A 22,939-nucleotide genomic window follows, 5' to 3' on the forward strand; every position below is an offset into this window, starting at 1 on the left:
ATAGGTGTGCATGTACATGTTCCCTGTGTGGTGCCTAACTGTCTCACTGAGGCTCTGCTAACCAGAACCTCAGTGGTTATGCTCTCTCATTACTTTCAAATTGTCACTAACAGGCTAGTGACCATTTTTACCAATTTACATTGGCTTACTGGAACACCCTTATAATTCCCTAGTATATGGTACTGAGGTACCCAGGGTATTGGGGTTCCAGGAGATCCCTATGGGCTGCAGCATTTTTTGCCACCCATAGGGAGCTCTGACAATTCTTACACAGGCCTGCCACTGCAGCCTGAGTGAAATAACGTCCACGTTATTTCACAGCCATTTTACACTGCACTTAAGTAACTTATAAGTCACCTATATGTCTAACCTTTACCTGGTAAAGGTTAGGTGCAAAGTTACTTAGTGTGAGGGCACCCTGGCACTAGCCAAGGTGCCCCCACATTTTTCAGAGCCAATTCACTGAACTTTGTGAGTGCGGGGACACCATTACACGCGTGCACTACATATAGGTCACTACCTATATGTAGCTTCACCATGGTAACTCCGAATATGGCCATGTAACATGTCTATGATCATGGAATTGCCCCCTCTATGCCATCCTGGCATTGTTGGTACAATTCCATGATCCCAGTGGTCTGTAGCACAGACCCTGGTACTGCCAGACTGCCCTTCCTGGGGTTTCACTGCAGCTGCTGCTGCTGCCAACCCCTCAGACAGGCAGCTGCCCTCCTGGGGTCCAGCCAGGCCTGGCCCAGGATGGCAGAACAAAGAACTTCCTCTGAGAGAGGGTGTGACACCCTCTCCCTTTGGAAAATGGTGTGAAGGCAGGGGAGGAGTAGCCTCCCCCAGCCTCTGGAAATGCTTTGTTGGGCACAGATGTGCCCAATTCTGCATAAGCCAGTCTACACCGGTTCAGGGACCCCTTAGCCCCTGCTCTGGCGCGAAACTGGACAAAGGAAAGGGGAGTGACCACTCCCCTGACCTGCACCTCCCCTGGGAGGTGTCCAGAGCTCCTCCAGTGTGCTCCAGACCTCTGCCATCTTGGAAACAGAGGTGCTGCTGGCACACTGGACAGCTCTGAGTGGCCAGTGCCACCAGGTGACGTCAGAGACTCCTGCTGATAGGCTCCTTCAGGTGTTAGTAGCCTTTCCTCTCTCCTAGGTAGCCAAACCCTCTTTTCTGGCTATTTAGGGTCTCTGTCCCTGGGGAAACTTTAGATAACGAATGCATGAGCTCAGCCGAGTTCCTCTGCATCTCCCTCTTCACCTTCTGATAAGGAATCGACCGCTGACCGCGCTGGAAGCCTGCAAACCTGCAACATAGTAGCAAAGACGACTACTGCAACTCTGTAACGCTGATCCTGCCGCCTTCTCGACTGTTTTCCTGCTTGTGCATGCTGTGGGGGTAGTCTGCCTCCTCTCTGCACCAGAAGATCCGAAGAAATCTCCCGTGGGTCGACGGAATCTTCCCCCTGCAACCGCAGGCACCAAAAAGCTGCATCTCCGGTCCCTTGGGTCTCCTCTCAGCACGACGAGCGAGGTCCCTCGAATCCAGCGACACCGTCCAAGTGACCCCCACGGTCCAGTGACTCTTCAGCCCAAGTTTGGTGGAGGTAAGTCCTTGCCTCACCTCGCTGGGCTGCATTGCTGGGAACCGCGACTTTGCAAGCTTCTCCGGCCCCTGTGCACTTCCGGCGGAAATCCTTCGTGCACAGCCAAGCCTGGGTCCACGGCACTCTAACCTGCATTGCACGACTTTCTAAGTTGGTCTCCGGCGACGTGGGACTCCTTTGTGCAACTTCGGCGAGCACCGTTTCACGCATCCTCGTAGTGCCTGTTTCTGGCACTTCCCCGGGTGCTACCTGCTTCAGTGAGGGCTCTTTGTCTTGCTCGACGTCCCCTCTCTCTGCAGGTCCAATTTGCGACCTTCTGGTCCCTCCTGGGCCCCAGCAGCGTCCAAAAACGCCAAACGCACGATTTGCGTGTAGCAAGGCTTGTTGGCGTCCATCCGGCGGGAAAACACTTCTGCACGACTCTCCAAGGCGTGCGGGATTCATCCTCCAAAGGGGAAGTCTCTAGCCCTTGTCGTTCCTGCAGTATTCACAGTTCTTCAGCCTAGTTAGAGCTTCTTTGCACCAACCGCTGGCATTTCTTGGGCATCTGCCCATCTCCGAGCTGCTTGTGACTTTTGGACTTGGTCCCCTTGTTCCACAGGTACCTTCAGACAGGAATCCATCGTTGTTGCATTGCTGATTTGTGTTTTCCTTGCATTCTCCCTCTAACACGAATATTTTGTCCTTAGGGGAACTTTGGTGCACTTTGCACTCACTTTTCAGGGTCTTGGGGTGGGTTATTTTGCTAACTCTCACTATTTTCTAATAGTCCCAGCGACCCTCTACAAGGTCACATAGGTTTGGGGTCCATTCGTGGTTCGCATTCCACTTCTGGAGTATATGGTTTGTGTTGCCCCTATCCCTATGTTTCCCCATTGCATCCTATTGTAACTATACATTGTTTGCACTGTTTTCTAAGACTATACTGCATATTTTTGCTATTGTGTATATATATCTTGTGTATATTTCCTATCCTCTCACTGAGGGTACACTCTAAGATACTTTGGCATATTGTCATAAAAATAAAGTACCTTTATTTTTAGTATAACTGTGTATTGTGTTTTCTTATGATATTGTGCATATGACACTAAGTGGTACTGTAGTAGCTTCACACGTCTCCTAGTTCAGCCTAAGCTGCTCTGCTAAGCTACCATTATCTATCAGCCTAAGCTGCTAGACACCCTATACACTAAGAAGGGATAACTGGGCCTGGTGCAAGGTGCAAGTACCCCTTGGTACTCACTACAAACCAGTCCAGCCTCCTACAACAGGCACCTCAGGGGGAGGTAAAGGGGGGCACCTCAGCCGGTTGAGTGCACAACGCCAAATCCATGAGGGGGCCACATGCCCACTGCTCCATCCTGGGGAGTGCAAAGCCACAGTTTCTCAAGTCTCTACAGTGGTTTGGTTGGCCACTGCATTATCCTGGGGAGTGCAAATCCACAGTCTCTCAAGTCTATACAATGGGTGGCTTGCCTACTGTTACATCCTGGGGAGTGCAAAGCCACAGTCTCTCAAGTCTATACAGTGGGTGGCTTGCCCACTGTTACATCCTGGGGAGTGCAAAGCCACAGTCTCTCAAGTCTCTACAGTGGGTGGCTTGCCACTGTTACATCCTGGGGAGTGCAAAGCCACAGTCTCTCAAGTCTCTACAGTGGGTGGTCTGCCCACTGTTACATCCTGGGGAGTGCAAAGCCACAGTCTCTCAAGTCTCTACAGTGGGTGGCATGCCCACTGTTCCATCCTGGGGAGTGCAAAGCCACAGTCTCTCAAGTCTCTACAGTGGGTGGTTTGCCCACTGTTCCATCCTGGGGAGTGCAAAGCCACAGTCTCTCAAGTCTCTACAGCGGGTTGTTTGCCCACTGTTCCATCCTAGGGAGTGCAAAGCCACAGTCTCTCAAGTGGATAACAGTCTCCACTGGTTCTGGATGGGGCATGGTGCCCAGAGTGCTTCATCCTGCCAAGGACAGAGGTAGTGGATGCCTTTCTCCACTAGTTCTGAAGGGGGCTTTGTGCCCAGAGTGCTTCATCCTGCCAAGGACAGAGGTAGTGGATGTGATTCTCCACTGGTTCTGGAAGGGGACTTGTGCCCAGAGTGCTTCATTCTCCCCGTGACGGACTCAGTAGCGTCAGTGCCCAGCGGTGCTTGAGACGGCGGTGCCCTTTTCAGCGGTGCTTGAGACGGCGGTGCCCTGTTCAGTGGTGCTTGAGATGGCGGTGCCCTGTTCAGCGGTGCTTAAGACGGCGGTGCCCTGTTCAGCGGTGCTTGAGACGGCAGTGCCCTGTTCAGCGGTGATTGAGGCGGCGGTCTCCATTGCAGGGACTCAGCTGCTGGCGGTCCTTCATGGCCCAGCGGGGCTTTTCCTGGTGGTCCTTCATGGCCCAGCAGGGCTTTTGCTGGTGGTCCTTCATGGCCCAGCGGGGCTTTTGCTGGTGGTGGCCTCATGGGCAGCTGGGATGGTGCTGGCGGTGGCCTCCTGGGCAGCTGGGCTGGTGCTGGCGGTCCTGTCCTGGGCAGCTGGACTGGGGCTGGCGGTGGCCTCCTGGGCAGCGGGGATGATGGCGGTCTTCTCCGCCGTGCTGCTCTTCCCAGACTTACAGGGTTTCTTGTGGCCCTTCCCCACCTTGGAAGGTGTCACAGCTGACTCCACACTCCCACCGGGACCCCTGGGAGCGGCTTTGGTGGCTGGAGCCTTCCCCGTCTCCCGCCGGGCACTGGCCAACTTCTGATGCTTCACAGGTTGGAGACTGTCTGTGCTGTGGCTGATTGCCACACTGGTGCCCTGGTGGCCGGTGCACTCCAGATTCCGGTGACTACAGGCACCACTGGTCCCGGAGATGTTGTGGCTGAGGTGCTAGTTCGGGACCAAGGAGACAGACGGGGTGGGGGAGGTGTGGGAAAGAGGTCAAGGTTGGACAGGAAAAGTTTTTTTGACACACTGGGATGGGTAGCTGGAGGGGTTTGGGAGTGGAGGAAGAGGTTGTGGTTGTAGGAGGTGTTTGTTTGCTGACTTTGGGTGAAGATGCATGCGCTGGAGGCTGTCGTGGGGTGGATGGCTGTTGGGTGGGTGTGTGCCTGCGTTTGTGTATCTTGGGAGGGGGCGTCACAGACACACTGGGAGAGGACACAGGCGACCTGTGAATGGTAGTGGGGGTGGTGACTGCACGTGAGCGGGGTGTGGTGGTGGGTGTGCTGGAGAGGGACGTAGTGGCTGTAGAGGTAGTGGGCCATATTTATACTTTTTGACGCAAAACTGCGCTAACGCAGTTTTGCGCCAAAAGAATTAGCGCCTGCTAACGCCATTCTGAAGCGCCATGCGGGCGCCGTATTTATTCAATGACGTTAGCCGGCGTTAGCCGGCGGCGCTGTCTGGTGTGCGTTAAAAAAAACGACGTACACCAGGGAGCGCCGGCGTAGGGGGAAAATGGCGTATGGGCGTCCACAAATGGTGCAAGTCAGGCTGAGGCAAAAAAATCGCCACAACCCGATTTGCGCCATTTTTTTACGACGCCCAACCCCCATTGAAATGACTCCTGTCTTAGCAAAGACAGGAGTCATGCCCCCTTGCCCAATGGCCATGCCCAGGGGACTTCTGTCCCCTGGGCATGGTCATTGGGCATAGTGGCATGTAGGGGGGCACAAATCAGGCCCCCCTATGCCACAATTTGTTTTTACAAAAAATACTTACCTGGACTTACCTTAATGTCCCTGGGGTGGGTCCCTCCATCCTTGGGTGTCCTCCTGGGGTGGGCAAGGGTGGCAGGGGGTGTCCCTGGGGGCAGGGGAGGGCACCTCTGGGCTCATTCTGCCACAGGTCCCTTAACGCCTGCCCTGACCCAGGCGCTAAAATCTGGCGCTAATGTGGGTTTTTTAGACCCGCCCACTCCCGGGCGTCATTTTTGCCCAGAAGTATAAATACGACGCATATGCATCGGAGTCATTTTTTAAGACGGGAACGCCTACCTTGCATATCATTAACTCAAGGAAGGTGTTCACGCAAAAAAATGACGCTAACTCCATGAACTTTGGCGCTAGACGCGTCTAACGCCAAAGTATAAATATGGAGTTAGTTTTGCGTCGAATTTGCGTCGAAAAAAACGACGCAAATTTGGCACAAACGGAGTATAAATATGCCCCAGTGTGTGCAGGTGTGAGTGTAGACGAGACTGGGAGGGAGGAGGGAGACGAGGAGGAGTGGGACACAGTGGAGGCAGTGGATGTTGGTATGTCTGCATGTGTGGATGCTTGCGAGAGTGCCTGTGGGATGTGTGGTGATTATGTTTGCCTGAGCCTCCCTTGTGTGTTGATGTGTGTGCATGCTGGTCTGTAGGTGTGCTTGGGATAGGCTGAGGTACAGGGGATTGGGTCAGGTGGAGGAAGTTGGAGGGGGTAGGCTAGACACAGGGACAATGGCTTCCATCAGGGCTGAGGCCAGAGTCTGAAAAGCTCGCTGAAGGGCCGCCTGACCAGAATGAATGCCCTCCAGGAATGCAACTGCCTTTCTACACCCTGGATGGCATGCAAAATGGTAGACTAGCCAACAGTGAGGGACCTGAGGAGGTCAATGGCCTCCTCACTGAGGGCAGCAGGGGTGACTGGGGCAGGGCCTGAGGTGCCTGGGGCGAAGGTGATGCCCACCCTCCTGGGTGAGCGGGCACGGGGTGACAGCTGAGGGGCTGCTGGGAGGGCGGTGCAGGAAGGGGGGGTGGCGGCTGTACCTGTAGATGGGGGGGCAAAGATGTTGCCGCCACCACAAGGAAGCTCCCATCAGAGGACGAGTCCGTGTCACTGGTCTCATCTCCTGTCCCTGCCGTGGAGCTCCCCTCGTTCTCTCCCACTGGTGAAGTCCGATTCCGTAGTGTGGCCCTCCATGGCCATGTGGGATGCAGCCCCCTGGTGCTCCGGTGCCACTGCTCCTCCGCCTGATGAAGGGAATGCACAGAAGAACAGGGAGACCACAAAAAGGGGGAGATGACAGAAGAAAGACATTTTGATTGCATGCATTACCGCTACCGTTGGTGGACACAACAGACACAGAAGCCCCCTGCACTACGCCGCGCTCTTGGGCTCCACTGTTCAATTCCTGGGAACTGGCCTACAAGGCTGTGGACGACATCTGCACAAATAAATGACACAGGGGCATGACTAGGTGTAGTTGTCACTCTACAGAGGTGGGGTACCACATGGCCTGCCTTATGGAGGGACCTTGCCTAAGAAACTCGCCCTGGCCCAGGGAAAACCACAGCCCACCTCCCCCACCCAGACCCCTCCACTGCGCGCAAAGTCAGCAGAATGTGAGCCTACTCACCCCCTTGCGTCTGCTCTGATGCCCTCAAGCGCCCATCCAACTCCGGCTACGCCACCGCCAGGATCCTGAACATCAGGGGGGTCATGGTGCGATGGGCACCCTTCCCACGTTGGGAGACCATCCCCAGCTGAGCCTCCGCCGTCTTCTTGCTCCAGCGGCGAATGTCCTCCCATCTTTTCCGGCAGTGGGTGCTCCGACTGTGGTAGACCCCCAGGGTCCGGACGTCCTTGGCGATGGCACGCCAAATATGTTTTTTCTGGTGGGCGTTGACCTACATGATTTGTACAGGGGAAAGAGAAAGTTATTACCAACTGCACCGTTAAAGTGATTGACCCCCATCCCTACCCTTGCCATGTGGCACATGCACTTACCGTTGTTTCATGCACGCCGCACTCTCCCCCCTTCATTCTTACATCCACCCCTCTCCACACATGCATAGCCCATACATCATGCTCCCAGTGTACTTACCTGTTTGTCTGGAGGACCGTAGAGTAGCGTGTACTGGGGGAGGACCCCATCCACGAGTTTCTCCAACTCCTCCGATGTGAAGGCAGGGGCCCTTTCCCCAGACACTCGAGCCATTGTCTCTTCCAGACCGAGGTCACAACAGCACTTGCAGTGTAGGTCCTCTCCTGTCGAAGATCAGGTATAGAGTGATTGCAGTGATAGAAAATGGCAGTCACGTCCGCGGTGGTGCGTACCGTCACCGCCGGCGTACATTGTCATTGGCTCCTGGGACCCATAGGGTCAAATGTTAACCAATGCAGCATTGCGCCGCGGTCTTGGACCGCCTACAGCGACGGTGTACAAAGCCAGCGCAGTTACCTCACAACCTATTGTCCCACTTTAGAGGTCAGGGAGACGCCATTTCAGGGGCCCACATGGCTTCATTTTCAACTGCATTACACATTCCTAGGCCTAGACTCACACACAAACAGGCCACTTTTTGAGTATGAATGGTGTTCTGTGTAAGCTGTGGGTACGTACCTCTGAGTTGTTTGACTCTGTGCTCGCTGTTGTCCTTCATAGGCACCGTCCGCTGGGACATGTGAGGAGATGGCGGCATCCTCCGGTGTACCGACCGTTGGTGGACCTGTCGACAATGGAGGAAAGACATGTTATAATCACATACAGGCTTGACCGTGCCACAATCCAGGAACTGTGTACCCAGCTGGAGCCAGATCTGATGTCAGCTATCCGCCATCCCACAGGAATCCCCCCTCAAGTGCAGGTGCTGTCAGTGCTCCATTTCCTTGCAAGGGGTTCCTTTCAAACAACAGTGACCATAGCATCAGGGATGTCCCAGCCTATGTTTTCCAACGTGTTGTCCAGATTGTTGTCTGGCCTGCTGAAACACATGCAGAGCTACATCGTTTTACCTCAGGTGGAGGATTTGCCTACAGTGAAAGGTGATGTCATTGCCCTGGGACATATCCCCAACATCATAGGTGCTTGATGGACCCCCCAGAGGATTGAATAGGTGTACAGAAACCGGAAGAGTTATCATTCGATGAATGTACAGATGGTATGTTTGGCAGACCAGTACATCTCCCATGTGAATGCCATGTTCCCTGGCTCAGTGCATGACGCTTACATCCTGCGGAATAGCAGCATCCCTTATGTGAAGCAAGTCAGTGGGAATGGTTGTCTGGGTCTGGGTATATCCCTCCTGGTTAGTGTGTGTCTAACAGTTGTCTCTCGCCATTTGCAGGTGACTCTGGTTACCCCAACCTGTCATGGCTACTGACCCCAGTGAGGAATCCCAGGACAAGGGCAGAGGAATGCTACAATGAGGCCCATGGGCGAACTAGGAGGGTGATCGAGCGGACCTTCGGCCTCCTGAAGGCCAGGTTCAGGTGCCTCCATATGACAGGTGGATCCCTATTCTACTCACCAAAGAAGGTGTGCCACATCATCGTGGCCTGCTGTATGCTTCACAACTTGGCTTTGCGGCGACAGGTTACCTTTCTGCAGGAGGATGGTCCAGATGGCAGTGTTGTTGCAGCTGTGGAGCCTGTGGACAGTGAAGACGAGGAAGCAGAGGAAGAAGAAATGGACTACAGGGACTCAGTGATCCAGCAATATTTCCAGTGAAACACAGGTAAGGATACAAACCTGCCTACTACTTGTACTTAAACACTACTGCCTCTCTACTGTCTGTCTTTTTCACCCAGTGTATGGTCACTGAGTTGTCACTTTCCCTTACGATTTCACAGATGTGGGACCCACAGTGTGACATCTGCTTTGATTCCTCATGGACTAGAGCTGTGTGACATAAGTATGTTGACATTACAAATGAAAGAGCTTTTTGCCACAGTTATTACTAATACAGTATTCCGAAATCACAGACTGACTCCAGATTGTTTTGTGCTTTAAGGGTGTTTATTTTAGTACTCAAAATTGGAGGGGGTAGCAAAATAGTGAGGGGTGATGGCGGAGGAATGTCCATGGCAGAGTCCATTCTATTAGTCTCACAGGTGCATTGACCAAATGGGCATAGGAAGTGGAGCTGGGGCAGTTTACGTATGGACAGGGTGACAAAGTGGGACAATAGGATGACAATCAGGGTGGTCTCATTTCTTGGCGGGGGTCTTGGCATCGTTCTCTGTCTTGTTCCTGAATCACAGGGACCATTTGCGAGGTGGTTCTCCCTCTGCAGGGGGTGGGGTGCTGGTGTGGTGATCCTGTGGCGGTGCCTCCTGTCCACTAGTGCCGGCGGAGGTGGTGGGCAGTTCATCGTCCAGGCTAGTGTCAGGGGCCCCTTGTAGTGCCACAGTGTCCCTCCTGGTGTTGAGTACTTCCTTCAGCACCCCTACGATGGTGCCCAGGGTGGAATTGATGGTTCTGAGTTCCTCACTGAAGCCCATATACTGTTCCTCCTGCAGGCGCTGGGTCTCCTGAAACTTGGCCAGTACCGTTGCCATCGTCTCCTGGGAGTGGTGGTAGGCTCCCATGATGAAGGAGAGGGCCTCGTGGAGAGTGGGTTCCCAGGGCCTGTCCGCCCCCTGTCGCCCAGCAGCCCTCCCAGTTCCCCTGTGTTCCTGGGCCTCGGTCCCCTGGAGTGTGTGCCCACTACCACTGCCCCCAGGTCCCTGTTGTTGTTGGGGTGGTGGGTTAGCCTGGGTTCCCTGTAGTGGTGGACACACTGCTGATTGATGTGTCCTGGGCACGGATGTATGGGCCCGCTGGGTGGGTGCTGTGCTGGTGTTTCCAGAGGGGGGAAGCTCTGTAGTGGCCTGTGACTGGGTGTGCGGAACCGACTGTCTCAAGGTCCCCGATGGGCCGGGCTGGTCATCTAGATCCAGTTGGACAGATGTGCTGTCATCACTGTGGGCCTCTTCTGTTGGTGGTGTGGACATGTGTGGAACCTCCTGTCTGGTGACGTTGGGTAGGGGTCCTGCAGAGGTATAAAGGCATGATTATTGCATCTGTGTGTGTCAAGGTGTGCAATGGGTGGGTGACCGTGTACCCCAGTGCTAGCATTCCTGTGTGGGACCTTGTGTGATGATGGTTTAAGGGGGTGTATGGGTATGTGCAGTGGGCATGCTTTAGTGATGGGTTCCATGCTTTGGTGTTGCATGCAGGGCTTGGTGTTGGGATGTGTGGTTTGTGATGTTGGGACATTTGTGAGGAGTAGGAGTGATGGTGTTGAGGGTGAGGGTGGGGGTATGTGATAGCATGCAAGTAGGGTGGGGGATGTAATAGTAAAGCTTTGACTTACAAGAGTCCATTCCTCCACCTACTCCTGTGAGGCCCTCAGGATGCAAAATCGCCAAGACCTGCTCTTCCCATGTTGTTAGTTGTGGGGGAGGAGGTGAGGGTCCGCCGCCAGTCCGCTGAACCGCCAGGTGGTGTCTTGAGACCACAGAACGCACAGTCCCCCGTAGGTCATTCAACCTCTTCCTGATGTCCTCCCGATTTCTTGGGTGCTGTCCCACTAAGTTGACCCTGCCCACTATTCTTCGCCATAGCTCCATCTTCCTTGCAATGGAGGTGTGCTGCACCTGTGATCCAAATAGCTGTGGCTCTACCCGGACGATTTCCTCCACCATGACCCTGAGCTCCTCCTCCGAGAACCTGGGGTGTCTTTGCCGTGCCATGGGGTGGTGTGGGTGATGTGTGAGGTGATGCTTGGGGCGATAAGTGTGCTGATATGTAGTGGGGTGTTGTGTGAGGTGTGTGGAAGTTATGTGGGTGATGGTGTTGTGTACCTGTGGATGCAAGTGTTGTTGCTGGTGGTGTCTCTCTCTGGCTTTCGTTCGTGATTTGTTGTCGTAAGGGTTTGTGGGTGATGTGGGTGTGTGTTTTATATTGTATTGAGTGTGTGGGAGTGGTGTGTGTATGTGTATCAGGTGTGTGTATTTGGAATTGTCCAATGTGGCTGTGTTTTGTATATGTGTGTGTATTTTGAGCGCGGCGGTGTGTACTGCCAATGGAATACCGCGGTTGAAAGACCGCTGCGTGGATTCGTGGGTCGTGATAGTGTGGGCGTATTTCTGTTGGCGTGACGGTGGAGGTTTTGTTTTCGCCAGTTTATCACTGACCTTTGGTGTGGCGGACTTGTGTGGGTGTCTGGAATTTGGCGGATTCCGAGCTGTGGGTCATAATAGCAGTGGCGGAATTCCGAGGCCGCGGCGGTGTGTTAGCGGTCTTCTGCACGGCAGTAAATGGCTTTTACCGCCAATGTTATAATGAGGGCCAGAATTTTTTACGCTAATCCTGCAAAATGTTGGACTAGCATAATAAATTCTGATGCTAGTCCCCTAACTACCACCATGGTGTGCTGTAAAATATGGCACACACATGGTGTTGTTAAGGGGGCGGTAAGAGCCCAAAAAAACTTGCCACTGCACTGTGTGCAGCACCACTTTTCTTAAATATGCCCCTTATTATTTTTCTGCCCAGCATATGCTAAAGCCCGGAGGTTCTGACTTAGAGCAATTTGTATTATTTGGGCATGATTCATTAGATTGAGGCCTTCCTGATTTTAAAGTCAGATTGCAGCATCCAGATAGCACTAAGAACCTCATTTACGAGGCCCTAACAGCACACTGCGCCACCAGAGCCTCAGGTTTTTTTTACACTCCGGTGGCGCAGTGTGCCAGCCCATATTTACAAGGCCAGCAAGCCACCTTGCATGGCTTTTAATGGCTTTGTAAACATGCAGTGTAATGCATGAAAGGGGCATTCCATGGGTGTTGCTTGGGGTTTTCTCATGCAACACCTATGGAACCCGAAGGAATCTGATACATTCCCAGACTGACAAGTCTGGAAATACATCAGATTCCTATGCCAGCTCTATTTTATTTCTCCCTGTTTTTTCCTTTTTCCATGTGTGCTGAATTCTGCAGCACACATAGCAAGAGGAAAACAGCTCTTGTGATTGTTTTTGTGCAGGAACGTGTCCCTTCCTGCACAAAAACTATCATCCCCACAATGCAGGCACCCTTGCACCATGGTGCAAGGGTGCCTGCAATGCCGCTAGGCAGCAATTTGGGCACCAGCGCAGGAGGAGAAGACAGATATTCATTGTATCTTATAGATACAGCATATTTCTGTCCTTTCCAGGTGCACAGGGTGGTGCAGCAAGACACTTGATGCACCTCTCTGTACCACAGGCCTTGTAAATGAGGCCCTAAATCTTGTACCTATTTATATGCTGTCTTGCGTATTAGGAAATCGCAGGGAATTCTGCTGTAGTACTTTCATCTACTCCTCGATTTGGGGAACGCTGGCTTAAATAAGAATGCAATAATGCATACACCTTTCCCTATTTTCTTTGGGGGTGAGTGAAGAATTCTGCTCCACCGGTGGCGTTCGCAGAGTTTTCTCTGCATCGAGTGCTGAGTACCCACAAACTCCGCACAGTGACACAGAGAGGAGTTTTTTCTCTTGCTCGTCAACGTTACGTTGGTGAGTGAGAGAAATTGCTAAATTGCCTAGCGTGAGTGAGATTTTTGTATGTGACCGGTTGCGGTAGGGTGCTACTGCTCGCAATGAAAATGCTGTTGATCGCGTTGAAGAAGCTGCCGCTCGAGTAGAAAATCTACTCGAGCAGCAGAAAGAAGAAAGTGCCCTCCGGAGCTCGGGGGAAACTCCTGGCGCTGAAAATCAGTGCAAACATCGCAACTTATCCAAACTCTGCTGCTCACGGAACTCTGCATAGCGTGGCAGAGTTTTTTCAGCACTTGGCAGAGTTCCACGTAGCAGAACTCTGTGAACTCCACCAAGGCCCAGCTTTCTTAAACATTATCATATTAGTAGTGCATCGTTGTGCTCTGAAAATGCCTTTACTTGTTTAGTTCACATCAGAATAAATATTGTATAGTTGTGTGTTGAAATGAAATGAAACTGTCACTGATGTTTTTAATGTACTTTTATTTTTATACTGAGTATTTATTATGAGCATTGTTAATGTTTTACGATACTGAAAGAGTGCACACCAGTATGAAGAACGGTATTTATATTCATGCCCTTACCAAATACCTTTCTAGAAAAAATAATCTTGAGGAGCTGCGACAGTCTGTCCCATTAATGGTGTCTCGGTTCGCTTTGCACCCACCTATTCGACATTCTCACTTCCTGTGCAGATCCATCTTTTTTAATTGTCGAGCATATTCTTGTTTCTTGTATTTGCCACAGGGAGGTTGAGTTATTGTTATGCTTACAGTCCTGGTCTCATAATTACAATATCTATGTTCATGCCTTGCCTACATGATTTGTGCTCAATACTTTAAACTATAAGCATTACCCTGTGGCCGAAAAGAGCACTGGAAGTTTCATTCCCTTGCCTATGGATCATGTACATCCTCCGTATCCAATTAAAAGCATGCACAGTGTAGGGTTACAATTTCCTGGTGCAGGAGTTCTCGATAACCATGCATCTCATTTAAATATTTTCGTCTTATTCTCTATGATTTCTTGCATGAGAGACTCATCTCCCAAGTCACCTGGGAAGTGCTTTGCATGTTTTTAGTATGGGTTGATTCCTAGCAACACACGTGAGTCTGCATGAGATGGCCTTCACTCAAAGTGAGCCAACTCCAACACAGGGATTAGGCTTAAATTGCGTAATTTTCTATAGTGTAATTATATGAAATGATGGCAAAATTACGTGAGATTATGGGGAATTGCGGGATGAGCATAACTCATTATTTAGTACTATTTTGTTAGCTTAAAATGCCCCCTTGCATTCAAAATGGACTTCAGGGTGCACTTTGCACTAAGAAAATAACTCTAAATGCAAAAGAACAGCAGCAGCCAGGAGCCACACAAACTCACTAAGGTGGTCATTCTGACCCTGGCGGTCTTTGACCGCCAGGGCGGAGGACCGCGGGAGCACCGCCGACAGGCCGGCGGTGCTCCAATGGGGATTCCGACCGCGGCGGTAAAGCCGCGGTCGGACCAGCACCACTGGCGGGGTCCCGCCAGTGTACCGCCGCCCCATTGAATCCTCCACGGCGGCGCAGCTTGCTGCACCGCCGCGGGGATTCCGACCCCCCCTACCGCCATCCAGATCCCGGCGGTCGGACCGCCGGGATTCGGATGGCGGTAGGGGGGGTCGCGGGGCCCCTGGGGGCCCCTGCAGTGCCCATGCCACTGGCATGGGCATTGCAGGGGCCCCCGTAAGAGGGCCCCTACATGTATTTCACTGTCTGCTGCGCAGACAGTGAAATACGCGACGGGTGCAACTGCACCCGTCGCACAGCTTCCACTCCGCCGGCTCGATTCCGAGCCGGCTTCATCGTGGAAGCCTCTTTCCCGCTGGGCTGGCGGGCGGTCTGAAGGCGACCGCCCGCCAGCCCAGCGGGAAAGTCAGAATTACCGCCGCGGTCTTTCGACCGCGGAACGGTAATCTGACGGCGGGACTTTGGCGGGCGGCCTCCGCCGCCCGCCAAGGTCAGAATGAGGGCCTAAGTCATTTGGTACTGGGCTCCTGTGGTAGGATTTGTGTGTCAAATTACTCTTAATCACACAAACAAGTGTTATTGCATAATATTCAGTAATTTTGTGGTACAATTACCAAAATTAGTCTGATAACTTCGGTGAAATAAAAAAAGGCCAATGAAAATATTTAATTTTTGATGGCGTTCTACTGATAGTCATGGGGTATACACCTTTTTACCTGCTAGAATGCTTCTAGGTTTAATCTTGTTTATATATCGTAGTTAATATATAACTCTTGTTAGACCTGTCAGCTGTTGGCTTGGTTTCTACTGTCTTTTTGTTTCTGACCTCCTGTTTTTGATCCTGTGATGAATTTCGTTTTTGCTGGCTTTAGAACTCTGGACACTTTAACACTGATGACCAGTTAGAATCCTTCTGGACTGAGGAAATTCTGCCAGGAAGAAGAGCTGGGTGCTGTAAAAGGGACTGTGACTGTGTCTGTTGCTTTGTTGTGCTGGCCTGCTGCTTCTGTCCTAGGAGCAAAAGGACTAGACTTTCATTTCAACACCCTTCTTTCAAAGCATCTCCAAGGGCTTAGACTGAGCTTGCCTCTTGTTAAATAGCCTCATGGATATCAAAGTCTTAACCTGCCAGCTCCTGGGCTCTTTTGCTGAGAGTCCTGACTTGCCAAGTGGTGCCAAATCCAGTTCCTGAGCCCCTTGGAGTGTGTTTTGGTACAACAAGGAAGAAACTAGTGCATTGACATCCAGGGGGACTTTAGGGCCGGTGCCGCTCTCTGACTCCGCACCACTGCCTGCATGGAACCATGTTTCCCACTGAGTGCAATGACCGCAACCTCCACCGCAGGCCCGATGCTGCTGCAGCGCGTCCAAAGTCTCACCACAGAATAAGTCCAGAGTGCCATCTCTCTGACATCTGTGGCACCTGACTCTGATGTGGCTGCACCACCTGTGACCCGTGGTTTGATCACGGCACTGCAAAGTCGATGCCTTGCCTCTTGACTGGCTGGATTCATCGACCCCGCCTTGACGTAACAGACACAGAGGGGGTCAACTGCCATTTGGCCGCCATGCAGCCAAAATACCGCTGCCACCATTCTAACATTCCCGCTGGGCCGGCGGGCGCTAACCATGTTAGCGCCCGCCGGCCCAGCGGGAATGAGGCCTGCAACACAGGAGCCGGCTCCGAATGGAGCCGGCGGTGTTGCGGCCGTGCGACGGGTGCAGTTGCACCCATCGCGCTTTTCACTGTCTGCTAGGCAGACAGTGAAAAGCTGGCCGGGGCCCTTTTAGGGGACCCCTGCACTGCCCATGCCAGCGGCATGGGCAGTACAGGGGCCCCCAGGGGCCCCCAGGGGCCCCAGGATACCCCTTATCGCCAGCCTCTTCCTGGCGGTGAAAACCGCCAGAAACAGGCTGGCGGGACGGGGGTCAGAATCCCCAGGGCAGCGCTGCTTGCAGCGCTGCCCTGGCGGATTCACCCAGCCGGGGCAAAAATGGCGGAAAACCGCCGGCCCCGGCGGGGCGACCGCGGCATTACCGCCACGGTCAGAATGGCTTGGGAAGCACCGCCAGCCTGTTGGCGGTGCTTCCGTTATTTGCGACCCTGGCGGTCCAAGACCGCCAGGGTCAGAATGACCCCCAGAGTCCCCTCATCTCTTCAGTAGCAGTAAGGACCCAACGCTGCACCAAGGATGCCTCAGCTCCCCAAATCCATGCAACATCTTTGTTTCCTCATAGTTTTCTAAGGTGCTGTACCTGTGGTCCGTGAGACTCTGTGACTGACCCGCACTCCCCCGCGAGTGGCATCGGACTGTTGGAAAGGATTTTGTCAGGGCGCCATGGTAGTCCCAGTTGACGCTATTGTGTTTCTAAGCGATATACTAAGACTTAGGCAGTCATTACAACATTGGCGGTAAAAGCCGCGTACCGCTGTGCAGAGGACCGCCAACACACCGCCGCGGCCATGGAATTCCGCCACAGCTATTATGACCCACATCTCGGAAGCCGCCAAAATTCAGACACCCACACAAGTCCGCCACACCAAAGGTTAGTGATAAACTTGCGATAACAAATCCTCCACAGTCACGCCAACAGAAATACGCCCACACTATCACGACACACGAATCCACACGGCGGTCTTTCAACCGAGTCTACAGACTCAGAATTCACCAGTGGGATGGAGGGCGAGGGGAGCGTCACGGCGGGGACAGGAGCTGACACCAGCGATACAGACACGTCTTCTGATGGGAGCTCCCTTGTGGTGGCGGAAACATCTGTGCCCCCCGCATCTACAGGTACAGATGCCACCCCCCCTACCAGCACCGCCCTCCCAGCAGCCCCTCTGCCTTCGCCCCTTGCCTGCTCACCCAGGAGGGTGGGCATCACCTTCGCCCCAGGCACCTCCGGCCCTGCCCCAGTCACCCCTGCTGCCCTCAGTGAGGAGGCCATTGACCTCCTCAGGTCCCTCACTGTTGGGCAGTCTACCATTTTGAATGCCATCCAGGGTGTAGAAAGGCAGTTGCAACAAACTAATGCATTCCTGGAGGGCATTCATTCTGGTCAGGCGGCCCTTCACTGAGCTTTTCAAACTCTGGCTTCAGCACTAATGGCAGCCATTGTCCCCGTCTCTAGCCTCCCCCTCCAACTTCCTCAACCCAGACCCAATCCCCCGTACCTCTGCCTATCCCAAGCACACCATCAGACCAGCCTGCACACACCTCACCACTCAAGAGAAGCTCAGGCAAACATAAGCACCACACATCCCACAGGCACTCATGCAAGCAACACACACATGCAGACACACCAACATCCACTGCCTCCACTGTGACCCCCTCCTCGTCGTCTCCCTCCTCCCTCCCAGTCTCATCTACACTCACACCTGCATGCACTACCTCTACAGCCACTACGTCCCTCACCAACACACCCACCAGCACACCCCGCTCACGTGCATTCACCACCCCCACTACCATTTATACATCCCCTGTGTCCTCTCCCAGTGTGTCTGTGATGCCCCCTCCCAAGGTACACAAACGCAGCCACACACCCACCCAACAGCCATCCACCTCACAACAGCCTCCAGCGCATGCACCTGCACCCAAAGTCACCAAACGTACACCTCCTACCACCACCACCTCTTCCTCCACTCCCAAACCCCCTCCAGCTACTTGTCCCAGTGTGTCCAAGAAATTTTTGCTGTCCACCCTTGACCTCTTTCCCACACCTCCCCCACCCCGTCAATCTCATAGGTCCCGAAGTAGCACCTCAACCACAACATCTCCGGGACCAGTGGTGCCTGTAGTCACCGGTATGTGGAGTGCACCGGCCACCAGGACAGCCAGTGTGGCACGGAGCCACAGTACAGCCAGTCCCCCACCTGTGAAGCATCAGAAGTTGGCCAGTGCCCGGCGGAAGAGGGGGAAGACTTCAGCCACCAAAGCTGCTCCCAGGGGTCCCGGTGGGAGTGTGGAGTCAGCTGTGCCACCTCCCAAGGTGGGGAAAGGCCACAAGAAACCGGCAAGTCTAGGAAGAGAAGCACGGTGGGGAAGACCGCCATCATCCCCGCTGTCCAGGAGGCCACCGCCAGCCCCAGCCCAGCTGCCCAGGAGGCCACTGCCAGCCCCAGATCAGCTGCCCAGGAGGACACCGCCAGCACCAGCCCAGCTGCCCAGGAGGACACCCCCAGCACCAGCCCCGCTGAACAGGGCACCGCCAGCACAAGCACCGCTGGGCCATGAAGGACCGCCAACTCATGCACCGCTGGGCCATGAAGGACCGCCAGCACAAGCACCGCTGGGCCATGAAGGACCGCCAGCACAAGCCCCGCTGAATAGGGCACCGCCAGCACAAGCACCGCTGGCCCATGAAGGACCGCCAACTCAAGCACCGCTGGGCCATGAAGGACCGCCAGCACAAGCCCCTCTGAACAGGGCACCGCCAGCACAAGCACCGCTGGGCCATGAAGAACCGCCAACTCAAGCACCGCTAGCCCATGAGCGGCAGGGGCACTGACGCTACTAGGTCCGTCACGGGGTGAGTGATGCACTCTGGGCACCAGTCCCCCACCAGAACCAGTGGAGAGATCCATCCACTACCTCTGTCCTTCACAGGATGAAGCACTCTGGGCACCAGTCATCCACTACCTCTGTCCTTCACAGGATGAAGCACTCTGGGCACCAGTCCCCCTCCAGAACCAGTGGAGACATGCATCCACTACCTCTGTCCTTCACAGGATGAAGCACTCTGGGCACCAGTCCCCCTCCAGAACGAGTGGAGAAATGCATCCACTACCTCTGTCCTTCACAGGATGAAGCACTCTGGGCACCAGTCCCCCTCCTTCACAGGATGAAGCACTCTGGGCACCAGTCCCCCTCCAGAACCAGTGGAGAAATGCATCCACTACCTCTGTCCTTCACAGGATGAAGCACTCTGGGCACCAGTCCCCCTCCAGAACCAGTGAAGACATGCATCCACTACCTCTGTCCTTCACAGGATGAAGAACTCTGGGCCTCCAGAACCAGTGGAGACTGTTATCCACTTGAGAGACTGTGGCTTTGCACTCCCCAGGATATGGCAGTGGGCAACCCACCCACTGTAGAGACTTGAGAGACTGTGGCTTTGCACTCCCCAGGATTGAACAGTGGGCAACCCACCCACTGTAGAGACTTGAGAGACTGTGGCTTTGCACTCCCCAGGATTGAACAGTGGGCAACTCACCCACTGTAGAGACTTGAGAGACTGTGGCTTTGCACTCCCCAGGATTGAACAGTGGGCATTGAGCCCCCTCGTGGATCTGGCGTCGTACACTCATCCGGATGAGGTGCCCCCCCTTTCCCTTCCCCCTGAGGTGCCTGTTGTATTTCTAACTGATGCCCCTGCAGTGTTCTCTCTGTTTTGATCGGGTATCGAGTGTGGGCCTTGCCCATGCATTTTGGGCCCAGTGGTCGACGGACTATAAATGGTGCAATACCTGGACTTGTATTATTGGTGTATATATATTTTGGAGTTCTGGATTTTAATAGATTACAATCATTACAATCATTTCCTTTTGTCTTTGCATTCTTCCGGGGGGATCTAGGGGGTGTAACTGTAATGTATCATGCTGTATTAGTGTGTGTGTTGTAGTGGGTGAGGGTGGGGGTGTTGCGTGTTGCGTGTGTGTGTCTCTGTTTTTTGCCTCCCCCCTCCCCTGTGTCGTAGGTGCAGTACTCACCATGGTATTCGCTGCCGGCGTTCGTGCTCCTGGTAGAGGAGCAGGAAGACTATCGCAGGTAGAATTTGCAGTTCCGGTTCCATGGTGTCCTCGTTCCTCGTGTGGTATGTAGAGGTGAGCGTTTTTCATTCTGGATTCCTGTTTCCGCTGTGTTTTTATCCGCAGTGATTCCGCCCCGGAAAAGGTGGCGGATTGGCCTATCATAATAGTGTGGGCGGTACATTGTCTCCCGCATGTCTGTTGGCGGTGACCGCCGCGCTGTTTGTACCACCATGTCGGTCGGAGTGTTAAAGTGGCTGTCTTTGTTGGCAGTTTCCGCCACGGTCGTAATTGCAATTTTTTACCGCCGGCCTGTTGGCGGTCTTACCGCCGCTTTAACACCGTCCGCCAGGGTTGTAATGACCACCTTAATCTTTATAAATGTGTATCTTCACTTGTGTATGTTGGATTTTTGTCATGTTTTACTCAGATATGATATTGAATATTTTTCTAAACTGGTGTGGAGTACTTTTGTGTTTTTTTTCACTGTTTTACTGTGTGTGTGTGTGTGTACACAAACCTTTTACACATTACCTCTGAGATAAGCCTGACTGCTTGTGCCAAGCTGCCAAGGGGTAAGCTGGGGTTATCTGAGCTTTGTGGCTCCTTTACCCTGACTAGAATGAGGGTCTCTACTTGGAAAGGGTGCAAATCACTGCCAAATTAAGACCTCATTTCTAACAACTCTTATATAAAACTGTAGAATGTGTCACATTTTGGAATGCTATAATGAACACATTAAGCTAAAATGGTTCCCAACTTTACCTTATATAAGGTCTAGCATGACTGCAGAGAGAAAGTGCCACTCACCCCTTCTGCTCTTATTTTTTTAGGAATATTTATTCACCGCCTGCTCATGGATCTCTTGTCCTAGGCCTTCTCAGTAAAGAGGTAAAAGACATGGAGGCATATTAAAGAAAAGTGGTGCTGCAGCGAATGCAGCGCCACTTTTCTTGCACCCCTCAGTCTGCCCTAACGCCATCATGTGTGTGCCATATTTAACATATGGCACACCATGGCAGTAGTTGGGGAGCTTGGGTAAAATTTTTGATGCTAGTTTGGCGCTTTGCAGGATTAGCATAAAAAACATTGACGCTAATCCTGCAAACCACGTTGAGTCCCATTATAAATAATGGTGTGCCTCCTTTTAATGCCTCCTCTGTGCAGGCGTTAAAAATGCTGCAAAGAATGGCACAAAGAAATCTTTTAGATTTGATTGCGCCATTTTTTCACCCTCTCACCCCCCCAGGGAACGCCCTCCTTGCATATATTATGCCATGCACAGGCGTAACATGGTGCAAGGGGTTACAAAGTGGCACAATGCATGCATTGTACCACTTTGAAAATCTGGTGCTGCAATTTCTGAAGCATAACGCCACATTAGCATCAAACAAATGATGCTAGTGTGGCACTAGAGCTTCTTAAATCTGGGCCTAATCTTCATTCCTCACTCTTTTCCCCCTTCATTTGGAATGTTACTGCTAGCAACACTGATAGACTGTTTTTTTGGACTGCCTTATCTCCACTCCTCTGTCAAACCCTTCTGTGCACACTAATGTAGATCGAACCATTAAAATTAAAACATGGTACGAGAGTGTGCATGTAATCAGAATACTTTTTTCACTGCCTTCCCCCAAAGTGAGATAATATTTTTTGTGAAAATAATAATGAAAATAATACAATTGAATAATGTGTGTGCATCTGCTGTTTGTCTTTCTTTGTTCATCTGATGTCTAAAATGCACGCCTTGTAGCTTTGATACCCCAGAGCACAACTGATCAATCACTGGACCTGACATGTTCCGGGGGTACATGCTGGCTTCTAATATTGTGTCTTTCTGCCATGCATTCAGCCTGATTGTTTGTGAATGTGGTATCTTAGATTCTGGTTACCAACAACCCATTGAAACAGAAGGGGCTTTAGTATTATTGCCCCTAGAAATAGAAGTTGCTCAAAGAACCATTTCACCTGAGAGGGGAAAGGAAAGCCTTCTTCATTGAGAAGGAAGTTTTACCCTGTAGGAAAGTACCATCTTCCTTGGCATGTTACCCCCATTTTTACCTGTATTTCAGTATGTTTTTGCCTGTCTCACTGTGATCCTGCTGGTCAGGACCCCAGTGCTCATAGTTTATAGTGCTTAACTGTGTCACTGAGGCTCTGCTAATCAGAACCTCAGTGCTTATGCTCTCTCTGCTTTTAAATTTGTCACTGTAGGCTAGTGACTCCATTAACCAATTTCAATTGGCACACTGGACCCCCCCCCCTGGTCCCTAGTTTATGGTACCCAGGTACCCAGGGCATTGGGGTTCCAGGAAATCCATATGGGCTGCAGCATTTCTTTTGCCACCCATAAGGAGTCAGACAAACCTTTCCACAGGGCTGCCATTGCAGCCTGCGTGAAATAATGCACATACTATTTCACAGCCATTTTCACTGCACTTAAGTAACTTATAATTCACCTATATGTCTAACCTTCACTTGCTGAAGGTTAGATGCAAAGTTACTAAGTATAAGGGCACCCTTGCACTAGCAAAGTTGACCCCACATAGTTCAGGGACATTTCCCAGGAGTTTGTGAGTGCGGGGATGCCATTACAGCGAGAACTACATATAGGTAAATACCTGTATGTAGCTTCACAATGGCAACTCTGAATATGGCCATGTAAAGTGTCTAAGATCATGGATCTGTCCCCCATTCCAAATCTGGTATTGTGGAGCCAATTACATGCATCCTGGGGGCTCCACTATGGACCCCCAGTACTGTCAAACCAGCTCTCTGAAGCTTGCACTGCAGCTGCAGCTGCTGCCACCTCACAGACAGGGTTCTGCCCTCCTGGAGTCTGAGCAGCTCAGTCTCA

Source organism: Pleurodeles waltl, chromosome 4_2 (genome assembly GCF_031143425.1).
Source record: "Pleurodeles waltl isolate 20211129_DDA chromosome 4_2, aPleWal1.hap1.20221129, whole genome shotgun sequence".
Lineage (NCBI taxonomy): Eukaryota > Metazoa > Chordata > Amphibia > Caudata > Salamandridae > Pleurodeles > Pleurodeles waltl.